We start from the raw sequence: 19,626 nt of genomic DNA, 5'->3' as shown, positions 1-19,626 counted from the left end.
AACTCCGCATAGCTGGAACAGCATAATTTAGGTTGACTTACCCCGGCAGTGAAGACAAGCCATGAGCCCTGGAATATACCTATACAGCTTAATGAAGACACAGCAGGGACACATTCGATGCACAGTGTATTATAACAAATGGAAAAAGAACTAACAAATACACCCATTCTCTCATCTAGACTTTTCAAAATAAATGTTATTAAACAAAATTTGGGAAGGTTTCTATCAACACCACTGTTTTAAACCTATTTTAAAGATCAGTTTGGACAACCAGGAGAGGAAAAGGAATGCTAATTTACAAATCATCTGGCTACTAGGAGGAATACAGAGTTAGAACCACATATACAAGAGGAAAAGAAAATAGATCATTGTTCCATATTGTATAGAGTCTTTAGGTTACACTTCAAGATTTCTAGACTCAGTGAACTTTTATTGCATCTGCACAGCCACGAACATCACTCCAGTCTATGCATGGGATTGTCTACATATTCTGCTGTGTATAAAAGGCAGGAATTGTTCCTATCATATACCATTTAGAACTGGTTGCAGGAATGCCATACACAGAGTCAGTAACTATCCTTCGGCAGCATTGAACAGATGATTCAAACTCAGTTCTATTCACTGAATTATGCCTTTTTTGATTTGTGAATTATCTACCAACAGATTATGTTTTTCTTCAATTTATTCATTATTCAGCATTTATTACTATTGTTTGTTTTCTGGCAGTACAATGTGGCAAAGCTTGCTCCATAAACATATGAAAAATTATTTCTCGAGTAATTTCTGTGAACAAACATTGTATTGTAACTTGTTAGTGAGCAGATCATGGTGGGTGTGTTCAACATTGAAAATCTGAGCACATAGGTTATATGGTATTGTTCCTATTTGCTTATCGATTTCAACTGTTAGATTCAGACTTTTAGTACCATTACACATTATTAAGAATTTGAATTTCACTTTCCTTGAATATTCTTCAATATTCACTTAAAATTTGAAGATTCTGTAAATATTTAACCAAATGAATTTATTGGCACCTAAAGTGAATTCAAAAGAGGTATGAAGAAGCAAATTCATTTTAAAATTCAAATAAATATTAGCAGAAATTTTCTTCTGCAGTGTTCAGCTTCGGTATAGATTTTTATGCCCTTGCTTCACTGATCACAGAAAATCCTGTGACTATAACACAGAAAGGAGAGACTACCTACCTACAAATAGACCCCATCACTGAAAAGCTCCAGTGGGAACATTTGGTCTCGATTTTATTGCCCTATAATTTTTGAACTGCATCAATTGAAAACAAACCTTATCCCTTTACCCAACACCATGCAAGGAAGAAACGTAAGTGCATCACTGAGGTTCTCTTGGTACACTGGAGTTTGACTGAATTTCATAGCATGTTCTGTGACTAAAGAGAGCATTCCATTATCGCGTCACAAGCAGGGCTATCAATTAATTGCAGTTCACTTATGCGATTAACTCAAAACAAATTAACTAAATTAAAAAATAGTCGCGATTAATCACAATTTTAATCACACTGTTAAACAATAATAGAATACCAATTTAAATTTATTATAAATATTTTAGATGTTTTTCTACATTTACAAATATATTGATTTTGATTACAACACAGAATACAAAGTGCACAGTGCTCACTTGATATTATTTTTATTACAAATATTTGCACTGTAAAAAAGATAAACAAAAGAAATAGTATTTTTCAATTCACCTCATACAAGTACCATAGTGCAATCTTTTTATTGTGAAAGTGCAACTCACAAATGTAGATTTTTTTTTACATAACTGTTCTCAAAAACAAAACCATGTAAAACTTTAGAGCCTACAAGTCCACTCAGTCCAACTTCTTGTTCAGCCAATCGCTCAAACAAACAAGGTTGGTTACATTTACAGAAGATAATGCTGCCTGCTTCTTATTTACAATGTCACCTGAAAGTGAGAACAGGCATTCGCATGGCACTATTGCAGCCAGCATTGCAAGGTATTTACATGCCAAATATGCTAAACATTCGTATGCCCCTTCATGCTTCAGCCACCATTCCAGAGGATATACTTCCATGCTGAATTTAAATTGGTATTCTATTATTGTTTAACAGTATGATTAATACTGCGATTAAACACAACTAGTTTTTTTTAATCTCATGATTAATTGTGATTATTTCTTTAAATCGTTTGACAGCCCTAGTCACAAGCTATATTGCCCATGGAGTGTTAAACCGTATCTCCTGAATCAGCGTATCAAAAGCCTGAAGAAATACTGTGACATCATTCCCATTAGGTTGTGGTTTAAAAATGCTTTGAGGCGACGACTGCATTGCCCTTACCAGATAACAACAGGCTGCACTCAAGAGCAAAGTCACATTATTCTGAAAATACACAGAACCTGCAACTCCACTGGAAACCAAAGAAACCACACTAGAAAGTTGATCACAGCCATGGGGTTGGGGGGGCATCTTTCCCACAGGTTGTTTTGATTCATCAGCCAAAAGTGAGCTATACAAAGAGAATGGATTATTTCCTGCAGTGACGGCTGTGTCAATAGGGTGCCATGGAAAGAACGCTTTCTGAAGAGTAACACACTGAGTGAATTCCAGCTGCTTGCCTCCGAACACCAGACATGTTTTTAAGCCCCTACCATGACAAATGAGTTGCCCTCCCTTTACTCTTTCCATCACTAAACATACTGGGAGAAACCAAAGAAAGTGGCTAGAACCATAAAGAGACCGAGGGGTTTGGGAAGGAAGGATTCAGGCAGAAAGTCCACTGCAGAGGTGAAGAAGGAGGTAATCCCTATGGATCCGATTTTGTGAATGCCTTTGCAGAGGTGGGATGTGTTTTAAGTGGACATTGACAGACATCCGAGGGGTACATCCCGAACAGGAAACACTGAGCGTTACAAGATAGAACTAAGAACATTCTAAGGCCATTGAAGTGAAGATGCACAAGGCTTTAAGGTGCCATTCTGAAGTTCGCAGGTTAATTGTTGTTATGGAGCACAATCATTTGCTTGCTTGGGTTAAAATTGTAGCATTCAGTTCTGCAGGAGATAAAATACCCAGTGAGCCAAATCCACCCATTGAAGCCAGTTGAGTCATAGTATAGATTAATTTGGGCCACTGCATTTAGGAAAGTACCTTCTTAAATAAACCTGAATCCTTCTTTAAGACAGAGAGAGCTACACGCCCCTAAGGTAAGTAACAACAATCAGAGAGCTCCTTCATTCCTTAACTCTTTTAAACAAACTGTTATTTGGGCCTAATAAATATGGAAGGCTCATGATTCAGCATGAACCGTTTTCACCGAGCACCAAGCTAGAATTCCATTCACTTGTGACGTTAGACTGATGTAAGACACTGGGACAAATTCAGCCTTGGCACAAGCAGGTGCAATTACATTTTACACCTGCTCCTCCCAGCAGTGAGTTTGACTCAGGAGCCTTCTGGCCTCAAAGGATGTAGGCAGAAGCCCACCCTTTTGTTATCTTTTCACAACGCTTACTAAAGAATTGTTTAAATGTTTCTTATGCTTTAACAATTTCACTGTATTTGTCCTTGAACTGCAGCTTGCTGAGTGCTTATCCATTTCCCATACAGCAGACATGCAGTTGACTATTCTCAGCAACATAGTCACACTTCACTAGGCAAAAGTAACACACAAGTTATTTCTTTATATTATACCAGAGGGGACAGAGTCTGATCTCAGTTACTCCGGTGTAAATCTGAAGCAGCACTATTGCATTAAGTGGAGGTGCACCAGATTTATACCTGTTTAACTGATACCAAAGCTGGGCTCAGCAGTTCCACTCATTACAAGTAAGAGGAATGGGCCCAAACCCTCAGCTGGTGTTAACTGATGTAGCTCCACTGACTTCAAAGCAGCTCTGCCAATTTACACCAACTGAGAATCTGGCCCCAAAATTCCAGTGTGAATCCTAAGCAATAAGAACAGTACAGTGGCACAGGCGGTTTATTAAATATTCATCCCTATACCTGATTCTAGGTGCTACTTTTGTTTAACCTCTACAAGGACACCCATAAAATTGCTTACTCTGTCTTCCATCAAATGAAAAACAGCAAACAAGAGATGACATTATCAAATCTTAATTTTATTTTTAGGAATAGAATTATATTTAAATAAAAACAGTTCAAAGTTTTCCACCAAAGTGAGTTCCTCCACTTTTATTAGCTCAGACTTTCAAAAGTAATTAGTGATTTGAGGGGGTGTCAATGTTTGGTTGCCTAACTTGAGATGAGGGACCTGATTTTCAAAAAGAGTTGAGTGCCCAGTCTTTGAAAATCAGGACCCTTTAAGATGGGGCCCTCAGAAACAGAGACATTTGATTAACTAGTCACTGCTGAAACTGTAGGACATTATCGGCATGTTTGGGAAGTTCCTGCTTCTTTGCAGCACCAGATGCAACTGTCTCTGTGCTGTGACAGACAGTAGTATAGCCTTATTTAACATGCCAACCTAGCAGTAGCCAAGCAAAACACAATGAATCTAAGCTCTGAGAAACCCAAGCATCTCGACATTCCTCCAGGTGCGAACAAGCAATTGAGCTTTTATCAAGACTTCAACTGTAAAGTGTTAACTACCTACTCAAAGATGATATAATTATTAGGACTGGAGGGTACTCAATTATCTGCTGCTTCTTTTTTTTAATGGCATTACACTATGATTGGCAACACACACTTCCCCACTGGCTGCACTGGTTGCATTTATGCCACATGAAAACCAGAAAATTTGTAACATCAAACCTGGCCCTTTGCCAGATATCTACAGGGCATTAGTAACAAACTGGTGAAGCTCATTAAAAAAAAAGAGAGAGAAACCTATAACCATTAAAAGTCCATTAAGCAGCATGTCATTTTGTAGAGCTAAATAGCCCACAGTAATCAAAAGCATATGAACCCCAGCTGGGTTACCCAGCGAATTGTTTCGATTTAGGGGGAGAATTCATCAAGAAAGATTGTTCTTAGGATTGGGTTGATTTTTCTCCTTCAGTTGCTGGCTCCATGTTCCATTATAATTAAAGTGATTGATGCACATAGCAGACAGAGGTGAGGAGTGACCAAAATAGCCAGAACATCTGCACGATCCAAGCAGCAGCTAATGTGGAACTTCTGCAGAAAGGCACGTAACTTAAGGTTATCCCACCATTGCCAATTAGGTATGGCACAGGCAACTTTTTCTCTCTCATCTAAGTTACTGTTGGGTTATGTATTAATATTTCCCATTATTGCTCACTCGGCAAAAGCAGAGAAATCACTGATATCAAAGCATGAAGACTGACTTATGCAAAGAAATCTCTCATAAACAGATTAAGTTAGTGAAGAAAAAAATAGAGGACAATTCATCAGTGCTGATAAACAACATGTACTGTGTCTTCCACTTACCCAGGGACATCGTCACCTTTTTCTTAACTATGCAAGCAATGCACCGCTTCAAGTTAGCCAGCATATATAGCGTATCATGAGAGGATGCCATCAGCCAGGCACTCCCGTTTTTAATACCTACTCCACCGCTGACCTGCTGTATGGCCTTGAGCAAGTCACTTGGGTCAGACTGTTAAAGATATTTAGGTGCCAGATAGCTGCCTGATTTACAAGAGGATCTAGGAGCTCCCATCAATTTCAATGGCTAGTGCGATTTTCAAAAGCACCTAAACTGCTTAGGCACCTTTGAAAAGTCCCACCAGGTGCCTATCTGGCCCTTGGATCCAAGGTACTACAGCACATGCCTACTTTGGGTCTTGTCTACACAGCCTGTTACGTGCAACAAGCCGGAGTGTAAATCTACAGCACTCTAGCCTGCCATGCACTAACTGCCTGTACAGATCCTGCTATCATGCACTAAAAGTTCTGTAGTGCACTTCGACGTGCTGCCATTTCAAATGGCTTCAGACCGTTTACATGCTTAAAGTTAGATATGTGCTGTAGTGCTTTCCTGTATTGTGGCCTCAAATTCTCCTTTTCCACTTTCCCAGTTTTAAAATGAGAATAGTTCTTACTTCCATCACAGGCATATTGTGTGGCTTAGTAAATTAATGTCAAGTATCAGAGGGGTAGCCGTGTTAGTCTGGATCTGTAAAAGCAGCAAAGAATCCTGTGGCACCTTATAGACTAACAGAAGTTTTAGAGCATGAGCTTTCGTGGGTGAATACCCACTTCGTCGGATGCAAGTGGGTATTGCATCCGACGAAGTGGGTATTCACCCACGAAAGCTCATGCTCTAAAACGTCTGTTAGTCTATAAGGTGCCACAGGATTCTTTGCTGCTTTTAGTAAATTAATGGGTGCTTTGAAAGCGTATGGCTGGATCCTCAGCTGGTGTATAGCGGCATTACTCCACTGAAGTCAATGCAGTTACACTGATTTATACCAGCAGAGGATCTGGCTCATAACATATTATTTCATTTTGTTTTTAACATACCCTAACATTAACTATAAGGCACAAATATTAAGGCCAAAAGGTAAGAATTTTATCTACCAGATAACACAGCTTCACCAGTATTGCACTTTTGAATACTGGTCTCTCAAGCTTTTCATTTTGGTTCAGAGAAATCAGTGGGAGTTGAAGGCACTTCATTCCACACAGTTTTTGTTTTTTGAGATTAAATATTCCCTTGATATTTAAATGTCTATGGATATTTAACCTCCCAGTGAAAATAAGCCAAGGGGAAAATATCAGGTAACCTTCATCGTTGCCTGAAGCAGCATGTTACCTCTGTATGTGAGGCCTATAGAGATGTTTGGTGCCTAACACCCCAGAACCTTATACTTCTAACATCTTTTCCAGAAGTAGCACCTTTGGAATAGTTACTTTATGGACTGATTGCAAAAGCTTATTGGCTGGAACCATATGACATCATCCTGAAGAGTCATTTTCTTCTTGAATGACCTCACAATGCAGCTTTTCAGAGGCTTGTACATATCCATTGGTTGCAGTGGATCATCTCTGATGTAGATCTAATTTGAGAATGTGAGGACTAGAATAATCTGAAACATCTTTGTAAAAAGCATATGGAACCGTCCAGCTGGTGTGTTTAATTTTCACAGGACATCTCAGTTAAGTTTGACAGTTTATTTACAATGGGAGTCTGCTGCCCAAAAAAAGCTTTATACAATACATTGTTAAAGCAGATAATACTCAATTACAGCAATAAATCATCTTATTGCTGAACTCCTTCCGATATACATCCCATTGCCAATAACAGGATGTGTGTGGAAAAATCTCGGACATACTAACATCACGAGATGCCAAGTTGCATCTGTTTCACTGGCTGGATTTGGCCATTGCAAAATATGTACAGATATGTTTCCCAAACCTGCATTAATTAGAGTGGGTGGACGGTCAAATACTGACTAGAAATAAAATAATTTACAAGAGTTAGTTACTCCTTGTCAATCCCATGCAGTGCATATAGATACCCTATTAGTTTCAATGGGAGTTCTGAAGGTGGAAGGACTGCAGGATTCTACTCTAATATATGGGTGCCATTAGACTGGTTTTGGTCGACCATTTTTATCCATTGTAAAGCTCTGTGTATACATACATTACGCTATATACTTCATAAAGATAGGTTAAAACCAAACTATATATCCAAAGCTCTGCACACACGATAACCTGAACTTTGGGTGTTTTTGTAAAATGGAATATAGTTGCAAATATCTCTTGGCTTTTTTTTCCATGTTGCAAATTCAGTTGGGGGCGGGGGAGACACCCATACCCTCTATTTTTCCTAATAGAATGTGCAGTTTTATTTATAGCCCCAGTCTACTTTATCAGCTAATGATAGATATAATCATCAGTTTGTAGAAAACCAGGGATAGATGCTGCAAAAATGCTCGCGAGTTCGCACTATGGACAGGAACACAAACATATGGCTACATATCTGAACTATCCAGATTTCTGGCATCTGCACAACTGAGATGGGAATTTCATAAGAATCAGTCCCCTTGTATTGTTTCAGTCCTTTCAGCCCTACTCCTGGTTGGAACCAGGTTCTAATAAAGAAGAATGCAAACCTGAAAAATAATTTTAAATACTGACCAACCTCCCTCCCCTCCACACACACAACCTCAGAAAAAAATTAATTTCAGATTTGGTTTGAATTTTGGGTTTCATTTTAATTGAACCTGTTCAGGTTTTCTCCACTTCCTTACACTGGTACAAACCAGGAAATCAAATTAAGATATGCTGTTATAAAACCAATGTTAGAGGCAAATGAGACCCATAATATGCAATAAATATACAGAGCCCAGATCCTGCAAATGTGAATAAATGTACACACGAATGCTTCTGTTGGACTTGCATAGAGATATTCATATGCACAAACGCTTGCAGGATTGGGGCCACAGTTACTGCTTCGTAATATAATATAGAACATGGATGGACTCCCCAAGCTCGTGTGAACTGCATACGCAATCAAGATGTATCCCATGGCTTCACTGATTTGTGGGTTTTATGTTCCACCCACAGCTGAATTTATCTCTATAGGGTTTGTCACCTAATTGATAGAGCAGGCAGAAATTTTAAGTAAGTTTTTATTGGGGAAAATAATAGAGAAAACAAAAATTCTATAATCCTAACATACCAAACAATAAAAACCACTGGAAGAAAAGTACCAAATAGACAAGTGAGAGAAAACTGAATAAGATAAAAAAAAAAACCATCCAAGGAAAAAAGGAAAAGTCCAACAGAGCGTCCTAATACAAACAGGACTGATGCGTAGGGATTATTTAAACAAGAAAGCAGAAGTTAGCACCAGTTAATGACCAGTTTGCTAGCTAACAGGCTGTTAACACTCAAACAAACTGGTCATTAAATGTGGTTACTACTTATTTTAATGGAAATTTATTAGAACCTTTATTTGAAGATTTAATGGGTGGGAGCGCCTTAGCATCCACACCTGGAGCTCCACAAAGCCAAACAATGCAGACTCGGAGCTGCTCTGCTTGCATTAGAAGAATAACAACAACAATATTAGAAATAAAGCCTCCACAGCACCAATTACAGATTTTTTTCCCAGCAATAGAATGTTAGATGAGTTCTGATCCTCTGATAGCTTCATATCTAATAAGAACTACTTGAATCTTCATTACTTTGTAGTACCATTATGGTAAGTGGTCTTGATCTGTGTCCTTTAGAAGCCCATTGCAAATCTCATTATTATTAGACTGAACTTTGATAAAGCTCATAACACTCTCTGATGCATCTTTGTTCCCTTGGCGGGTGGCAGGAGGGGGAGAAAGAAAGAAAGAAAGAACTGAGTGTTCATGGTTCTAACTAAAGTCCATGGAAGCAATGGGTGTTCACACCTTTGAAAATATGGCCCAAGGGGTCTGAAGAGTCCGGCATCAAAAATCTGACACACTAAAAAACAATGGCCACTTCTGAAATCTTTGGCCAGAGAATTTGTCACTGATCCAAGGCCATACGGCAAATCAGTGGAAGAGCTAAGAACAGAACCCAGGAGTCTTGAAGCCCTGCCCTATTATACTGCCTGTTCCCAACTTACTGTTTCTATGAGTTGCTCTTTGTTTTTCAAACAAGCCTCACTTTCAATCTCAAGGGCTTCTGACAGTCTCCCCTCTGAATGCTCCCATTTTCCGGCGCCATTGTTAATATTTCATGCAATGTTAGGATTTCAGATGCATCTCTCTTGCCTGGTTTGCAAGAGCATTTCAAACAAACCCTGGACATGTCTGAACTCCTAATGCCATTTAAAAGCAGGTGGGCTGGGAATGGGAGAGAATAGCTGATATTTTCATTTAGCTGCTGATGTGACTGGGATTTAGAGAACGGTCTGATTGATGTCTCAGCTTCGTTTAAAATAAAATAATTAGGCTACTAAAATCTGAAAAGTATATTTTCATTTTAACCAGTCTGTGTGCTCAGCCTGGGCGCCAAGAAAGAAGATGGAACGTTACAGGAATGGAAATGAAGAGTCTGAGTAGAAAAATGATATACTGTAAATTAAAGGCAGACAAGCCAAGGAGATGAGAAAAGGTCTGGGAGAATTAAAATAATCAGGAACTAAGAGGAAAAACCAAGAGTTCAGAAAAAATGTAGAGAATTCCATTAATAGTCATTTTGGGAGGTAACAGAGGGTGGACAACTATATGAAAGGAACAGTGAAGAAGCACAACTGCCAGGACAGAGAGCAGTAAAAATGAATAAAACAGTTGTAACATGCAGATTCCTTTGTCTTCGCCCTTCCAGCAACCCCTCCTTCTCCAGTTAATAGCAATCTTCGGGTTAACATGAACAGCAAAAGATTGATAGGTGGGTCAAAGGCAGCCAACTGTGTCAAAGAACACAAAGAAACCTGTGGAATCTGGCCTTCGATACTCTAAAAACAGGTACAAGAACACAACTCACGAACCTTAGACCCCAAAACTCCTCATCTCTGAAGAAGTTCTGGTCCTTGTGCAGCACGCTCTCTCAGACTGAACACGACCAAACCCCTGGATCTGACCACCACACTCCAGCAAATTTCAGATTTGGATCTGAAGTGTGTAAGTCAGGCCCATCTCTACTCCTACCTAGTATTCGTGTGGAGAGAAAAGCAGCGTGAAAGTGGGACATTACCCACTGCCATGGCCAAGGACATGTGTCCAGGACACTGCGGTTCCAGTATCTCATACGAACTAATGACTTGAAAGTGACTAGCTGGGACTGGGACTTAGTCCTTTAGCATCACTCCCATAGCATGAAAGTGAAAAGCACCGGAGAAATGTGAAAGGAAGGAGACAAAATACCATACCCTGTGTTTAGGATTCCACGAAACTCAGCTACATGCTCGTCTTCTCCTTCATACCCTAGCAGTGGGCCACCAGCAGGGGAAAGCTCTCTTGGAGAGTGGTCACTTTGCACAACCCAGAACACCCAAAATACCACAAAAGTAGTCAGCTTTGGTCAGTGCACTTGGAAAATTAACTGATTCAACACATCATCCAAACAGCCTCCACTAGTGGGATCCTTTGGAGTTTTATTCTCAATTTACAGCTTCCCTACCCTGGTAGAACAACTGAGAGGTTGCATTGCAAACATTGTTTTTTCCCTTTCCACCAGAAGAATTTCCCAATGGGGGACAGCAGCCACCACTGCAGTTTGGTGGAGAAAGTTGCAATTTGCACCCCCATGCATCAGTGTGGTACGGCTCAACCCCTAGATCCTGCCTCTCAGAGGCTACTGTACCTTGATAGGAGGCCCAATATTTGTAAAAGGTAGTTGATGATTTTTGGATGCCCAATTTGAGACACCCGGGGCCTGAACTGCAGAAGGGCTTAGGTGAGGGTGCACAGCTCTTTTTATTTATGTTTTTATGTATTTGTATTAATGGAGCAACGTGGAGCCCTAGTCAAGGACCAACACACCATCATGCTAGGGGCTGTATAAGCACAGAACAAAAAGACGGTCCCTGCCCCAAACAGCTTACAAGCCAAGTATAACAAAAGACAACAATATAATGCAGACAGACAGGTGAGAATAAGGAAACAATGAGACAATAAGCTCACCATAAGCAGTGGTCTGAGCCCAGCAGCAGCCTAATTCCTGTCGCGCTTTTTGAAGGTATCACAGCAAAGCAGGTTTAAGGAGGGTAACTCAGGTGGTGGGTGCTCAAGTTGGGCTCAAATGAGGCACCCCAAAGCAGGGGCCACTTCTGAAAATACAGATGGAAATTTACACAAAAATAAATATTAACACTCAGGATATGTGCTCGCTTGAAAGAAACAGCTGAAAACGCCTCAAAACTCAGAAACGCCCAAGAAACTGATGTAGAGCACTAACATTTGCTCTTTTAACCCTCCTGTCCTCCTCCTCTTCCTCAGCACAAACACTTTAAGATGTGGAAATACTTTTTGGCCAGGTGACATCTCACATGTCATAGAGCCCTCACTATTTTCAGATTTTCACAAAACAAGTGTTTGCACAGGAGGGCCAGGACATGAATGGCAGTTCTGTGCACCTTATAGAAAGGAGCACAGACCCTTCTGCATCAGTTTACTGAAAACATCTGGCTCAACGAGCACAACCCCCTGAGTCCCCTGCACACAACAGACCATGGGAGTTCTATCCATGGAGGTTTGCAAAGTTGGGCTTGATGTCTACATGCAGAATGTCTGCTTGTGGTTTGTTCTACTAGTAAAATCAGGTTCAAGTGAAGAAATGAAGCAGCGGTAAAGCAAGGATTAGAAGGCTACTACAGGCTTATTTTTTGATCCTACCTAGGGCACAGAAGGCATATATTATATTTTAGGGTGGGGTGAGCAGTGGGAGGGCAGGGGGTAGGGATAAAGACAATGAAGCAGGAATACCACAGTTGGCCTGACACCACATACCGTTTCAGACTGTACGCTCCAAAGGTGAATATGGCACTTTAGGACATCGTAACACAGCTAACGCTACAGCTTGGAGAATCAGAATAAAAGGAAAATGCCACCCTGACCCTAAATCATGCTAAAAAGATAGGAAACAAAGGAAACTATTTGCTAACCATTAATGGTGCATAAAAATTCCGTGATTAGGACTTTAGAGTTGGTACGGTTCAAATCCTGCATATTGATGCACCAAGTTAGAATGGAAATCAGATCAAAAGTATTCCTGTAGTAGCACTTTAACCTAACTGTTGACAGATGGAGAATGGAAGCAACATAAATGCTCTCTTTTTGTGTCAGCACTATAAAAATGTCTGACTAGCCCATGAAAGATGGAGATGAAAGCTTAGGCAGCCATTAGAAACTGTGCCTTACCTCAAGCAATAACTCATTCCCATGGTATTATGAAAATGGTTTTATTGCAGAGGATTACTTCTTCCCCTTCTGCAAAAATTACTGCTTATCAGCAGTGCAGAAATAAAACTCAGAACTCCCAATCTTTTACATTCCCCCATGCAATCTCTTCGCAATGGTCAGGAATTTAATAAAATGTAACATTTCATTAAACCAGTTTGCATGCCTCTTTGAAGCTGACACCATTATCTAAAGTATGGCACTTTCAAGTGTCCTGCCATTAGCACACTGCAGCTTGATTGCCTGTTGCATTTATTTATCTGTGTATTAATGCTCAGAGAACCAACTTGATTGGAATCCAAGCCTTTTGGCAGACCGGAATTGGGAATCAAAGAGGGGTTGTCAGGGCAGGAAGTAATTCAAAAGCAGGTGCTTTTTTTAAAATGTTTTTTCAAGATATATTTGGTTGCTGGTTATTCATGAGCAGCCAGGCTTCACTCAGAGACCAAAACAGAACCAGGTGTAGCTGAAATTCAAACAGTCACAAAATGCTTGGAATCTATTCTCCTCTCAGTACACATACACAGCTCTCAATAACATGAATGGGAGCTAGTTGTGTATATCTCAGATAGTATGTGTAGTAATTTAGCCATATAAGCTAGCCCTCAGAGCTAGCACAAATCATAGAGGTGTCTGTTCAGGCTGCATGATTCTTCCCATAAATGCATCTTCGTGTGGCTGAAAGAGGCTTTACTTTCTTTTTATATTTCAGGAACCTTTACAGCCAAAAATCTAAGTAAGCTTGGCTTAGCCCGGTGTTGACAGAATGTTGGCCAGGACAGTAGGGTTATTCCCTACACTTTTTCAAACAGGACAGTGAGCGGGGGAGTGGAAGGGATGTGTGTGTGAGTGAGGGGGGGAATTTAGGTCTCAGTTACACTGGTGAAATACCATGGACTGACCTCAGTGTAATAAATGAAAGAAGAATTTGTCTTAGCATCTTTAGCTTTAACTTGAACAGCCCTGAGAAATGGCCAGAAGACATCTATTATTTACAGGACTTTTTAACCCGTGCTCCTAAATCCAGGCGTCAAAGGTAAACCCTCAGTGTTAATTCCTAGGGAGAGGACCCCAGTGGATTCCTCCTCCCCAAGTTTACATACACACTTCAAATTACCCACACTGGACACTGCGCTACAGTTTTAAATTTACTTGCCAAGTTTTTATGGGACAAAGTATAAACTATTCCTGGGGGAATTCTGCACCATTGTGCGCATGCAGAATTCATGTCAACCACAGATTTCTTTTCTTCCCTCCAGAAAACTGACTTTCTGATGGGGAAGCAAACGGAAGCCGCAAGAACGGTCACATGCCCCTTCTCAGCAGTGTGGGTGAGTTCTTTCAGGTGCCCGGAGCAGCCAGCAGAAAGGTAAATCACTGTGGGGGAGCAGGGCTAGGGACACCTCGGCTGGTGCTGGGTCAGATCCATCCCCCCCCATCCACCCATACCCGCTATACCCATACCGTCCTGCCAAGCTCCACCCCTCCACCCCCCAAGACTGCCTCACTGAGCCCCACTCCTGGGAACCCCACCAACCCTCACCTCCCACACACCCAGCCCTGAGGGGCTGGGGCCGCCCTAGCCAGGGGCTCCTACCCTGTGCTGGGCTCAGCTGCTAGTCCCGGCTGGGCTGGGTGTGGGGGAGGAGTGCACTTCCCCTGCATGGAGCCGCCGACCCCCAGAAACCTCCCCCAGCCGCAGGAATCAGCCACAAGGAAGGTGTCACTATAGGGAACTGCTCCCCCATCTGCCCAACCCCTGTGCATCTGGAGCCCCCCATACCCAGATCCTCCCACCAAGTCTCACCCCCCACACCCAGATCTCCCCACTGAGTCCCCCATACCCAAACCCCCATCCCTCTGCCACACCTCAGCCCCCCTGCATCATGAACCCAGCTGAGCCCCTCTCCCCTGCATCCATACCACCCCGATCAGCCCCCCAAACTCAAACCCCTCAAACCCAAGTAGCCCTACCCCCATGCACCTGGACCCTCACACCACTGAGCCCACTCCCCTAGCACCCAGACCCTCCCACCTCCACATTTATTTATTGACAAATAAAATTTGCAGAATTTTAAAAAATTGTGCTCAAAATTTTTATTATTTTGGCGCAGAATTTTGATTTGTTTGGCACCTAATTCCTTTAGGAGTAATAAACATATCTAGCAACGTGCACTTCGTATGTGTTTGTTTACCAAAGGACGAAAAAAGCAACAGCCCTGGGCTTTGTGCCTGGGAGAAGACGTCATTCTCATAATGCATCCACGATCAGATCAGATCCATCCTTCCTAGGTAGGTACTGGATTGGGTACCCCACATCTTGAATTATTAAACTGTTAATTTATATTAAGAGACCCTGGCTACTTCTTCTGGAGCTAGGTTGATTTACACAAGCTGAATATCTGACTCCATGTTTAATTATATGCTTGTACAGCACCTAACACAATGGGGTCTTAAATCTCACGTCATCTGACACTGCATCATCTTGTGTGTTTGTATAAAACCTAATACAATGGGACGCCATCCCTCATTTGAGACTTTCCAGAATAATGACAACAATCTTTACACAAAACCTAGGAAACCTAGCACCAAACCTAAAGCAAAATCTTTTTCTCTGCTACTGAGAGGCAGTAAATATGACCTGTTTAACGGATCACACTGGTGCATGCAAATTTACTGAAGCTAAAGTATGTACTCAAAAAACCATTAATAAAAACAGCATCTGCCATCATTATTACACATAGTTCAAGATCTGTCGGCATTTCCATTCTAGTTCCCCACTGCATTCTTAAGGTTTTATAATTCAGAATATTCTTTGGGTTAAAACCTGGTGTAAGAAGACTCAAGCCAGGAGATACACCTTTACACATTTTTACAAAGTTAACAGAGTGAAAATATATCGGGGTATTCATTTTTTATTTATTACTACCTTGTAATGCACCTTTTCTTCCTACCTCTCGAAGACCACTGTGGGTTTTAGTCCCCAATTCAGCAAAAGCAATTAAGCAGAGATTTAACTTGAAGTCCTGTGTGCTTAAATGCTATGTAGAATCAGGATGGTCTTAAGCACATGTGTTAGTGCTTTGCTGAATATGGGCCTTACCCGAGAGCTTTGTAGAGCCACTAGTCACAACTGTAGACTGTGCATTTTAAAGTGACAGAGTTACTGATTTTAAAGCTCAGCTATCATGCCTGCACAGTAACTTTCTTACAAAAGTATTTTTTAAATATGCCTAATTTACATAACACCATTATGAGTTATCATGTCAGAGATCCATTTAATAACAATGCCAATGCTATGGATTGACATGAGCGTATATTACGGCTTCAGATAATATGTAAATAATATTTAAATTATTTCTCTCAGAGCCATTACTGTCAATCAAATAAATACATATATTTTGGCTCCCCGTTTTTGTCTCCTTAAGTAACATTACGAAACAGAATGGCAACTTACATGCAAAAACTCTAATAAAATTATTGTATATAACCCATTTTGTTTAAACCAAGAAAATATAACTAAATATTAAAGCTAAAACTCTGATTTTTAATCACCATGTTGTATCTCAATATTGCAAAGGCTCATATTGTTTGGTGGCTCACAACAGGACTAATTCGGGGCCTTGGTCCCATAATAGACCATATAATAGTAACACCTCACTCATACATAGCACTAGAGCACACACAAGTCAGTGGCACTCGATGGTTAAGCCTAACTGCTGCCACTGTTTCAACACAGGGACGTGTGCATGTGACACATATATTAAAATCATAGAAATTAGAGAGGGAAAAGTGCTAGTGGCACATCTGGGGCCCAATCCTGTTCCCTCCAGCATTATTGTCAGCGTGTGTCATTTAATACAGCATGGCATGTGTTTTGGCAGAGAGATATCCTCTCTTGTGTATTGTAATTATCTACATTCCAGTGGTTTGGTACCTTACCAACCCTACACACTAAGCCTGGTGATCATCTGGTGTCAAAACAGTTCATGTGGGCAGATGTGTCCAATCAGGACAGGAACATTTTTTATAATTTGCTTCACAATGAACACTGCAGTAAAATGATCTTATAATTAGCCTCACCCACCTTGTGAAGGGCTCACACATTTGCTAGTAATTTTTGACTGCAATGCTCTACAGCAATGTTGTTTTATCTTTCCACAAAGCAACAATGACTTAGCCAAATTTGCGTACGAGAGTGGCCTCCCTTTGTCTTTCTATTCCCAGGGAAGAGGCTGCATCTTTCTTTTGTTTGGCTGTGTTTAATAAAGTCTTCATTTTGTCAGGAAGAAATTGCCTTCCGCCCTCAAAAACTATGCTTTTGATGACATGCCAAACATCTAGCGTACAACTAGTGGAAGGAAAGATGGTGCAGTGGTTAAGGCATTAAACTAAGATGTAGGAGACCCACATCATTCAGTTCCTTGCTCTGCCACAGACTTCCTGTCTGACCCTCGATGCCTCACCTCTCTATGCTTCAGTTGCCCATTACTACACTGGGATTAATAGCACTTCCCTACCTCATACAGTGTTGTGAGGGGAGAAATACATTAAACAGTGTAAGGTGCTCAGATACCGCAGTAACAGGGGCCATCTAAGTTCTGTAGATAAACAGTATACATTAAAGCTACAATCTCCATTGACTATCAATACTACAGGTTATTGAATATTGATCACAATTTAGCACTTTTCAGTCTAAATTCACTGAAGTCATAAGCAAGCACAGCTAACCCTGGAGTGAAGTGTGTTTTGTAGACATTTCCAATTTAATCCTCACAGCAATAATGCAGGTAAGCAAGTATTCGCCACAGAGGCAGAGAGTTTAAGTAACTTTTCCAAGGCCACACGGGGTGTTCGTGTCAGAGCTAGAGTTAGAATTTAGTAGCCGCTCAGTGCCAGTCCCATTGTCGAACCACTAGACCATACCCCTTTCTGTTTCTGCAATGCATATTGTAATCGTGCCAAGTAGTCTGACCTAGGGAAATAAACCTACAAGTACTGTATGTGGACCAATAAGACCAGATTGACACAATTAGGAAAATCAGTGCATCTCACATATGTCCTTATGTAGCAAAGCCAGAATTATTAGCATAATCACAGTATGTTCAGTTAGCATTAGAACTAAAATTGGAGAGGGAAGAAGGAGGAGTGTGTTAACACAGGCAAGCAAGCCAGACAACAGTTGGCCTTGGTAATTAGCAAAACGGTGCCACTTTTAGAGCTCTATTTTGGTACTCTCTAGGGAATTTCAGACATCAGGCCAACATTTTTTTAAATACATACTAGCTACTGAGTGCTAAAATGAAGAGTCAAACACCTCTGCAGAGGGAGCTGATGCCCTGAGAAACCTGCACGCTGACAAAAGCCTGGAATCACTCACTGCTAAAAAGTTGCCAACTCTCACCATTTTATCACAAGGCTTTCAATGTTTGGTGTTTTTCTTTACACCCCTGCCCCTGGAGTCAGGAGATTGAGTGTGAAAAATCAGCTTTTAAAGTAAGTTTCTAGACTTTCTGGTTACAAAGAAAACATGAAAATGTGACCTTTAAAGGCGCAAAATACTAGAAGGCAATCAAAACAAACTCAACTTTAAAAAAAAAATCTCAGGATTTTTAAATCAATTTTTGGGACCCAACTCATGATTTTAGAATGCTTGGGGTTGACGATACTAGCATACATTGCTAGAAACAAGGATATGTTCTGTCTCATCCATTACCTTCTTGTTTCTGTGCATACTTCATATGTTTCTCTTTACCTTTCATTTGTCAGAGTACTCACCTTCTACAGCTACATAGGCCTAGCAGTCTGAAGACATTCCCCTTCATTCCAGGGCACAGCTAACAGCACGCAGCAGTGGTAAGTTAACATGCAAGCCAGACCTATAGTAGGTCCCCAGTCTTTACTTACTAACTTGAAGGAGATAAACAATCCCTCATGGGAACGCAGCATACTTCATACTGCATTATACCTGCTGTACTTTGGCCCATGTTAGTGTATTTAAAGCAGTGCTAGTTGCTAAGTACAGTATCATGATTCTACTAAGGCCATTCAGTTATGACTCTAGCTTGGAAGACAGAAAAATGTGTTTCTCTATATAGAGTGTTTCAGCTCATAAAGTTCATGGTGACTAGAGACACAGATAGATATGTCTAAAGTATAGTATACAAGAATAATAACCTTATATATTTCATCAGGGGAGCCAGAGGAGCTGGCGAGCAGTAGGAGCCCCATCACATGATCATCATCTGATAGGATGTCCGTCCAGCTACAGAGATAATTCACAAGGATTATAAATGCTCTATTTTAATTTGCAGTCCTGAAAGGAGACCCACTGCCAGCAGGAATTCGGTCGTGTGAACAATTCCTGAGTAATTAATCAGGGTCAGGGCAAGATCTGGTTTCAGAGAAGGCAGGCATGTTACTGATGCTGCATTCCAGACTGGCCCTGTTGTGCCATTTCTCCTCTTTATGTAAGTCAGCGGATCGCTGACTGCCACAGGATATTGTGACATCCAGTCATTTATTCTGAGTACAAGCTGCATGCTCACTTTTCAGTTTCGTCCAATCAGCCCCTTCATGAAGCATCAGAAATTGCAGATTTACTAGGATGCAGGCCCAACAGTTAAATAAAAGCATGTGAGGAGGCTGGACTGATCGCCATATCCCTGCATCGGCATTTAGAAGACTTGGGCCTAATTTCAGTGGTGAGGCATGGATTGCAATCCGGGGAGAACCATGCAAAACAGAGTGATCTGGCATTGCTGTGACACACAACCAAGTTTTGCTTTGAGATTTTGGATATGTGCAATCTCTCA

At 40.9% G+C, this 19,626-nt stretch overlaps 1 long non-coding RNA gene across 2 annotated transcripts in view; it reads right to left on the bottom strand.

Moving 5' to 3' along the window:
* Window positions 1-19,626, bottom strand: part of LOC123367066 — a 265,819-nt gene that overhangs the window by 190,015 nt on the left and 56,178 nt on the right. Inside the window, exon 3 of one of the 2 annotated variants that reach the window (XR_006578292.1) lies at window positions 11,537-11,682. The exons of the other annotated variant lie outside the window; for it this stretch is intronic. This is a non-coding gene — a long non-coding RNA (uncharacterized LOC123367066). The remainder of the gene's footprint in view (window positions 1-11,536; window positions 11,683-19,626) is intronic. 2 annotated transcript variants of the gene reach the window in all.

Source organism: Mauremys mutica, chromosome 3 (assembly GCF_020497125.1).
Source record: "Mauremys mutica isolate MM-2020 ecotype Southern chromosome 3, ASM2049712v1, whole genome shotgun sequence".
Taxonomy (NCBI): Eukaryota; Metazoa; Chordata; order Testudines; family Geoemydidae; genus Mauremys; species Mauremys mutica.
The sequence above is the reverse complement of the archived record's forward strand: the minus strand, read 5'-3'. Positions and strand labels throughout refer to the sequence as shown.